Source organism: Pseudonaja textilis, chromosome 3, assembly GCF_049901715.1.
Source record: "Pseudonaja textilis isolate UNSWEBS1 chromosome 3, rPseTex1.2, whole genome shotgun sequence".
Classification (NCBI taxonomy): Eukaryota; Metazoa; Chordata; class Lepidosauria; order Squamata; family Elapidae; genus Pseudonaja; species Pseudonaja textilis.
In genome coordinates, this window is record NC_141992.1 from 99,837,360 (window position 1) to 99,846,034 (window position 8,675).

Sequence of the window (8,675 nt, forward strand, 5' to 3'; positions counted from 1 at the left end):
AGAGCAAGAGTTTTAACAAATATTAACAAACCTAACAATTTAAATTTGTAAATTTATATAAAATTTATATTTGAAAATTAACAAATGTTGCTCTCTCTCTCTCTCTCTCTCCCCTGTGTGTGTGTGTGTGTGTGTGTGTGTGTGTGAGAGAGAGAGAGAGAGAGAGAGAATATATGCCTCCAACAGTGTGGAGAAAACTAAATGAGAACAAAAGATTATTTTTCTATCTCAAATCGTTGTTTGAATAGATTCAGGCTGTTTTGTGGATAGACAGCACGGGAGCGGGAGAGATGATGTATTTGGAAATTGAACCTGCCTGTTGGGTGAGGGAAGGCGGGTTTCAACCTTCAAACTAAGAACTCTTGGGCTACACTTCTCCACCTGCTACAGGTCTCCCCGCATCCATAGGGACAAACGGAATTTCAATTCACTATATTCTTGCCACGACCCGCTAAGGTCAGGGATTCTCGTGGTCGTCACCGGCTGAATGAAGCTCACGCCGGTAATTCGTTCGTGAGAACTCTTTTTGGACCGCATCCGGAGCTGCTTTTCGGAGCTTCCCCACCCTGATAAGTGCAGCCGAACGGAGGGCATAGGAGTGCAGAGGGTGGAGTTATAAGGAACAGCCCTTTCCCTCGCTCTCTCGCCGCCCTCCCTCGGCTGTAAGGGGGCTGCAAGCCCAGAACCGGTTTGGGAGGGATGGCAGCTAACTAACCGATTGTTCTAATTAAGGGAACGGCCCCACCGGTCGTTGTGCCACACGCGGGGCCCACTTCCCACCAGGGAGTGGGGGCGCCGCGGATCCCCCGCCAGCCCTGCCTCCCTCGAGGCTCTCTCCTCCGAGCCAGCCCTGCCTGCGCTTTGCAGCTCATTTCCCGCGCGCCCAACCGGTTCTCCCTGGGCAGCAACAGGCGCGCGGCTCTCAGCAGGCAGCCTAGCCCGCCACTTTGCCTGGCAAGCGGGGCGGGGGGGGAGGGGGAAGGTCCCAAAGCCGCATCCCGAGAGCAGCTGCGAGCGAGCGCCGACCGGGAACTTCCGAGACTCACCTCCCAACGGCAGAGGACTCGGGAAGGCGGCTGCGAGGGACGGGGACAGGCGAAGCCGGGAGGCAACTCGGCTTAGCCAGCCCGAGCGGCAGGTAGTTGTCTCAGCGTTTCTCCTGGAAGCGGGATGCCAGCGCCTCTGGGCTTTTCTTAGGGCCTCCCCGGATAAGTTCCTGGCGAGGGCCGGTGGAATAAACGGCGTTCCTGGAACGAGGCCAGCTGGACTCCTCGCCTGCTCAGGGTCCAGTGTGCCATCTGCTGCTCCGCTGGACGGACACTGCCCGCCACCATCCTTACTGGCCCGCTTTGCCACCGAGCTCTTAGGGCGAGAACCGGGCTGGGGACTCGCGTCGTCTCTCGCAGAGGGAGGGAGGGAGGGCGGGTGGCAACTAGAAGAGGGAGAGGAACCGCGGTTCCCTCTCGAGCCCTACCTGCGGCTTCCTCTTCAGCACCGCCCTAGAAGTGCCGGGCAGGTACCGGCGTGCGTGGGGAACGATCCAAATAGCCGAGAAGGTGCCCAGCTCCGGGGACATGGTCTCCTCTCCCCGCCGCGGAGGTAGCCAAGCCCCTGGCTCTCTTCCTAGTGTGGGCGACCGGTGCCCGCCAAGTAAGGAGCGCAAATCCCATTGCGACCAGGGTCTTCCCGTGCCATGCTGAACAGAGCGGTGCTGGGGCCACGCTTTTGGCTGGACCGGGCAGGGAGGGACACGGCACCTCCGCTCTAGGCCGCTGTTACCTCCGGAGAGTTGTGTCACCTGCCGGTTCCCCCTGTGAAAGTGCCTCCAAGATAACACCGCTGCTCGCCCGGCTCCCTTTGCCACCCTCCTCTCTTGGACGCATGCAGATCGCTCAGCCAATGAGATCTCTTCCTTTCCTCTTTGCGAGCCTTCGGTTGGCCCAGAAGCTTGGCAGCGGAGTGGCCCGGGAGGGGAGGGGAGCGGGAGGGGAGCGGGAGGGTCGGCTCCGGGTCTCCTTTGGCCGGGTGGAATAGCGGAGACAGAGGTTGCCTCTTCTTGCCCGACGCCGCTGAGAGAACTTCTCCACAGACGCTCTTCCTTCTGGAGTAGCCGGAACAGAGAGCGGGATCCAGGGAGTGCCCGGATAGCGTGGCGCTAGGGCAGATAGAGTTAAATCTAGAAGGGGAAGTGGGGGGGAGGAAAAAAATGTGTCAGGCAGCACCGCAATGAAATCAAAAAGCAGGTTGAGATGGGGGGGCGGGGGAGGGAGAGAAGGGGGATGCGAGGAAGGGCGCCTGCAGTTGACTGCTGTATTGCAACCCCTTGCTACTGAAATATTTAAGCGGATCTTGGCTTTGGAAATAAGCCCAGAGTCAAGAGCGGGGAGGGGAATAAATGATACAGCAACCAGGAGGAGACTGACCTTTGTAGATAGACAAGGAAAAGAGGCTGTGAAGGGTGAGGGGGAAGATGGGGGGGGGGAGGGGAAAGAAAGAACTACTGGAAGCTTCTGGTTATCTAAAGAGGGCGGCTTCTGTTGTTAAGGGCTATTGTGGACTGGACCTTGTTCCACTTTGTAGGGGGTCTTCTGATATTCTCCCCTTTCTACGTCTCCTCTCTGAAGCATCTTCCATGTCCTCCTCTCCAGTTTAGTCCAGATGAAGAACTTGGAACGGAGAGAGAAATACAAACCTACACTTTAATTTCCTGCCAAAATTTAATAAGGCTACGCCCCTAGTTAACTGGGTTTCACGCCCCTAGTTTCCAACAATCCAGTCTTTCAATCCTTTTCATCTCCCACTCCCATTCCCCTCCCCTTCCCAAGCATTAAAGGGGCTTCTTTTGGGGAAGTCACAGATGGCTAAATGACCAAGTTGTCAATCAGAGCAATCCCAGCTCTGTTAGACTGGGTGAATGAGGCTCTCATTAAGCTACAGGTGTTTTAAGAGTATCTAGACCAGGGGTCTCCAACCTTGGCAACTTTAAGACTTGTCAATGTCAACTCCCAGAATTCCTCAGCCGGCAAAGCTACCTGTACTTACCTAAATAGATCAACAGAATGGCCCTGGGTTGGCAAAGAAGCAGTGGGAGCAGGAATGATTCTTGCCAGCTTTCCACCGACTTTGCTTGTGGGAAGCCTACAGGGAGAAAATTAATGGGAAAGAATGCCCTTTCTGGCAGGCTGGCAAGGAAGGCTGGAAGTTACTTGGCTGAGTCTCTCCCCACATAATCCCCTAGTCCCTCTGTGCTTGTGGTACCCACTCACACACCCCTGTGCAATTCCCAACCCATGCAACATCCTCATGTGCCCTTTTCAACTCACACCACACCGCTCCACACCCTCAAGTTACACCCTCCCCGAACTTTAGTGCACTCCTCAGGCATCTCTTTGCACCCTCACATATCCTGCCTGACCTATATTATACCTCTCGTCTTACCTGTTAGGCGAAGTCCTAATTACTCCAGAGGTTATTAAGAATAACTTGGGTATTGAGGTCCCACTCTGTCTTCATTCTTTACTTGCATTGACACCTATGGCCAAGTTCCCAAGGATTGGGACTTTGCAATCAATGTCCCTATATATAGAAAAAAGGGGAAATTCCAATTAGAAACTGACCAGCCTTCTCAATGCAATAACCAATCTTTATGCAACATTCCTACAACAGAAATTCCAGAAACAAGCAAAGATACTTGCAGAAGACCAAGTAGGGAAGGATAATGGGGAAAACTGGCAACTTCTTCAATTGCTTGCTGTTTAGTCCATCTAATACATATGTTTCCTAAAGGGACATCATTCAAAGTAAGATGCAACCAGTGCAATGGTGGGATTCATTTTTTTTAACTACCAGTTCTGTGGGCATGGCTTGGTGGGTGTGGCAGGGCAAGGATACTGTAAAATCCCCAGTCAGAGGTTCTCTGAAGTTCTCAAAATTTTGCTGGTTCTCTGAAGTACTCAAAATTTCCACTACCGGTTCTCCAAAACTGGTCAGACCCTGCTGAATACCACATCTGCTCCAGTGCCATCTCACTAGGGCCATTGGAACTGAGAAGGCTGCTTATTGGCTCCATTCCTATTCAACTTCTATATAATCTTCATTGTCGGCCACCTTCTCAATCCAAACTTTCACTAACAGTACTGCAAGGAAGACTAGCTAGAACTCAGCTCTTAGAAAACTAAAATCACAGTATTTGCCAAAAGGCCAGCAGCACTAAATTATATGAAGCCAAGCCAATAGTGCAACTTCTTTATGGTGTCTAGCTGGGACCCTTCTCCAATTTGTTACCATTAGAACTTGTTCAATTCAAATTTCTAAAATTAGCCCTCTGGGACTCAAAATGTGTCTCTAATGCCACTCTGAAAGTGGAGGTAAAAGCGTGGGTGACTTATATTCAACTACTAGCTCATACTCTCCTTTTTCTACCTTGGCCTTGCCCCTTTCACTATGAGGGATGATTTGCAGTTCACATGGAAATAGGCATTGCCATTTAAAATCTCATCCTTGGGCTTCTCCCAGTTTTCTACTCCGTATGGAATAAGATTAGGCCAAAGCACTCATTAAACAGCAAGTAGCAAATACAGAGCACCAACTGGATCTAGCCAGGTCCCTGACCTTTGTTACCAATGAATCCAACAAATATTCTGCCTCCCTTATGGCATACTTTACAAAACTCAAAGTACCAAATCACTGGGGAGCCTTTATCCTGCACATGTCCTCACCCGAGCTTTCCTTGAAGGCTGATATGGAAAGATTCCCTACCTGGAAAAGCAATGTCCCTGCACACAGAAACAATAGAGCATGGGTTCTCCAGTGCTTCTATTAATAGAGACATTTGTATTAGCCTCATCTCACCATTATTATATAACTATCCAGGGTGCACTGGACAATTTTGTAACCTCCCTGCTGCTTTTAGATGTCATCCCTGCTACAACATGTAATGTTGCCAGGTTCTGCACAGCAGCACTTAAAATCCATCAGATGATGACCTGGGTCATACACTAGTTTTAATGAGCTTCTAGTTTGTCATACTAAAGTGCTCTGTCCTTCAACAGCTTTAATCTGCCACATACCTTTCTAATGTTCCTATCTATCCTTTCAGATTTTTTTTTTAGAGTTTTGTTCTCATATATACTTTTTGTTTTATATATTTTAGCTTTTATGATTATTTTTCTTTACACTTTGAGGTATTTTTGTTGCTTTTTGATTGACTGTAACCAACCGTCTTTGACCATAATAAACATTTGACTTGATATGATGTGCACCTGTCGTGCACCCCCTTTGCTCCCTTCCCCACCTGGCGGTAGCCACTGATCTGCCTGCTGACTTTGGACTTGCAAGTTGCTGCCAGGTTCCCCACTGACTTTGCCTGTGGAAGTTAGCAGGGAGCTGCCACAATCATGATTTGATGTCTTGGAAGCTGTCAGGGAATGTTGGGAATGATGATCACATGACCATGGCTGACTACGGCAGCGTGGTAGTGCGGCAGCATGGTGGCATTGAAGCAACCACAAATTCCCCAATTTTCAATCTCACAGGAATAATCGGTCCTAAATTTTGGGTACATTCTGTAAGTTAGCCCATTTGAGGTATCTTAGTTCAAAAATCCTTGCCTTATATGATGGACTGTTTCACCCAAATGAAGATTACAGACGAAGAGAGTTTTAGTAGCATGTAGATATTCTGGGCTGTCATGCCCTTTAGCCTCCAAGAAAGTAGGTGAGTCTGCTGCTCTGCATTGTGCAGTCCCATTGTAGCAATGAAGATTCAATTTTTTGTATTGTTGGCTTGTCTACGTTATGTGAAAGAAGTACTCTCTGTAAAATGTCTCAAGTGGTTCTGCCCATGAGATGCTCTTAGAGAAACTCCTCTGTCAGGCATAGTTTTCCCTCTTTCTAAGTACAGGATTGTTATAAAGACAGTAACAAAACTCCATAAATATATACAGTCTAAGCAGACCAACACACTGTACTTGAACATATAGAATATATGTTATAAATAAGGAGGACCCATCAAATTTGCAGATGATATCAAACTGGGAGGAGAAGGAAGGAATAAAAGCCAACACTTTAGAAGACAGGCTCAAAAAAGGGGACCCTATCCATGAAAATGCAGTTCAGTGGTGAGAAAAGTAAAGTTTTGCACTTAGGCAAGAAAAAACAAATGTACAGGTATACAATAGATCATACCTGGATCAATAGCAGTAACAGTAAGAGGAATTTGTGAGACAACCATGTTATAAAAATATCCCAATAAAGAGGAACACAGAAAACCACAAACAATAATTCTTACGTTAAAATTCAGAGGATTATTTCATGGGCAATTTGAAACATAGCCATCATAACACAACTCATATCAATAACCCATTGCAATGAGGTCCAGAGACAGCAACTAGGTCCAGAAAGGAATAGCTACCATCAGTGGCACCGAACTTATCCCCAGACCTTCTTTTTATACTTTTCAGCACACATTTCACAACTTGCTTCTTTGTTCTTACTTACTGACAGACAGTCTCCACATATCACATTTCACAGCAACCGCTCAGCAGGATTACAAATAGTTCTGGTATATTTTGAAATCATCCTATCTGAAACTTTGGTTCCTGTCTCTTTATTCTGGGGCCTGCTATCATCCAAAGGCCTTATTGTATCTGATAGATCAATAGCCTATATTTTTGTTTCTCACAACCACTTAAATATGAGCCAGCAGTGTGCCGCAGCTGTCAGAAAAAGCCAATGCAGTCCTATGCTACACAACAGAGGGATAATCACATGAATCAGTGGAATGGCTTGCTTCCGGAAGTTGAGGGTTCTCTGTCATTGGAGGTTTTCAAGAAAAGATTGGACAGCCATTTGTCCAGAATGGTATAGGGTCTCCTGTGTGAGCAGGGGGTTGGACTAGAAGGCCTCCAAGGTCCCTTCCAACGACTATATTCTTTTCTTTTAAAATAGCACTGACTTCAGCAGGGTCAGGATCAATAATTTAGTGTAAAGGATGTTCATCATTTCTCCTATCTGTGGTGATCCATTGGGAATATCCTCCCCCCACCCCCCAAAATGCTAGTTTTTCTGGGAGCCAACAGAAATTTTCTTTCTCAATCACTTTTCAGGATTTAAATACATTCAGACAGGAAAAGGCTAAATGATTAATTGTCTCAATGAGACTGGTGCTACAGTATGGCAGTCAAGAGCATTCTCTCTTCTGCAGCTAGTCTTTTTATAATTTAAGAAACATGCCTTAAATAAATACCTACCTTTATCATAAATGCTAATTTGGCCTTCAGTCAGCAGCTATCTAATATACAGGAAAATGAGTAGCATATTTAAGCATGCAAAGTAGCCTCCGTCAGACTTAAGCTCCTGGAAGACACATTCAGTGAATTCCCAAGGACAACATTATACTGTTATACACCATCTCCTTGTATGTGTTCTTTAAACATTTAATGAAGAAACGTAGGTTGAGAATAATGGCTTGGCTTTCCTTATGTTGTCCACCGTACACTTGTATTATATTACTGAAAGACTATTCACTTGAGTAGAAAGGCAAGATATCAATCAAAGAGATAGAAAAAAAAGTATTAAATATCGGTACTCCCACATTCATATCTTTCTACCAGCCCACATCTCTCTTCCTGCTTCTCACACAAACCTCCTTCAGAAGAGAAAGCCAGGAAGAGTATTATCTTTTATAGTTCCTTGCGTTGCTTCTCTTTTTATTCTGAGTCTTTGGGTACTGCTGATTCTCAATGTCCTAAAAATACAGTGTAAAGTAGTTTAAATAGGAAGGTGCTTGACTGAGATAAACTCTGTAGGTGGTGAATTGACACAGCAGAGGGGGAAGAAATAAATGTGAATGGGGTACAAAACTGGAATTTGTTTCTCTGTGTAGATGAAAAGTTCAAATTTGACAGGCATAAGAGAAGGGGAGGAGAATCCCTATATAGCTCTTTAACAGAGGCAAGTCATAAACCTTTTCCATGGTCAGGAAGATAATTTTTCCTACAGAGAAAAAAGTTGGCTTTTTCCCCAAATTGTTTTTTCCTGTATTAATCCCTTCCTTTAAGTTCTGAAGAGGATTTTCAAAGCAATGGTTGCCTACACTTCTAAATAGGAAAAATATAGGGGGAAAATGAAAACAGACAGGGAGCAGCCCGGGGATAGAAATTGATACATTATGTGCTGAGTTATGCAAATCAGGAATATCCAGGATTGGTTTAGAAGCTGTTTATTCAGACTTCATCTATTATTATTGCACACACATTTTATGCTTCCTTCAGGAGAAGTCCAGACCACATACAGTATAAGAAACCAAATTTCCCTCTTTCATATTTTTTTTCAAGACAGTAAATGGCCTGTGTTTACTTATAGTTTTCATGGGCTACTGAAGTTCTTAATCTGTATTTTTCTAAATCAAAGCCAGTAACAATCTAGAATACCACCGTAACAATTGTGTGATTAATGAGTTATACAACCAAGGAGAAAATTTTACAGCACAAGACATGGGCCGGAGTTTAAACATAATTTGCCTAATATTTTAATTTATTTCATTCTCTTCCTCAGTGAGTGATTGGGCAGAAAACTGTTTCATGCTGTCCTTGACAAGTCCACAGGTAAAAGAATTAGAAATGTACTTTCTAAAAATAAAAACTGGACATTCAGAAAAGGGCCTCCCAAAAGAAT

At 45.8% G+C, this 8,675-nt stretch overlaps 1 protein-coding gene across 2 annotated transcripts in view; it reads right to left on the reverse strand.

Moving 5' to 3' along the window:
* BRINP2 (BMP/retinoic acid inducible neural specific 2) overlaps positions 1–1,824 on the reverse strand; it is a 178,451-nt gene extending 176,627 nt beyond the window's left edge. The window contains exon 1 of one of the 2 annotated variants that reach the window (XM_026703334.2): positions 1,047–1,824. The gene's annotated coding sequence lies outside the window, so the exon portion shown is untranslated. The remainder of the gene's footprint in view (positions 1–1,046) is intronic. The other variant, XM_087930472.1, reaches the window with a different exon arrangement.
* Positions 1,825–8,675: the final 6,851 nt, after the last annotated feature.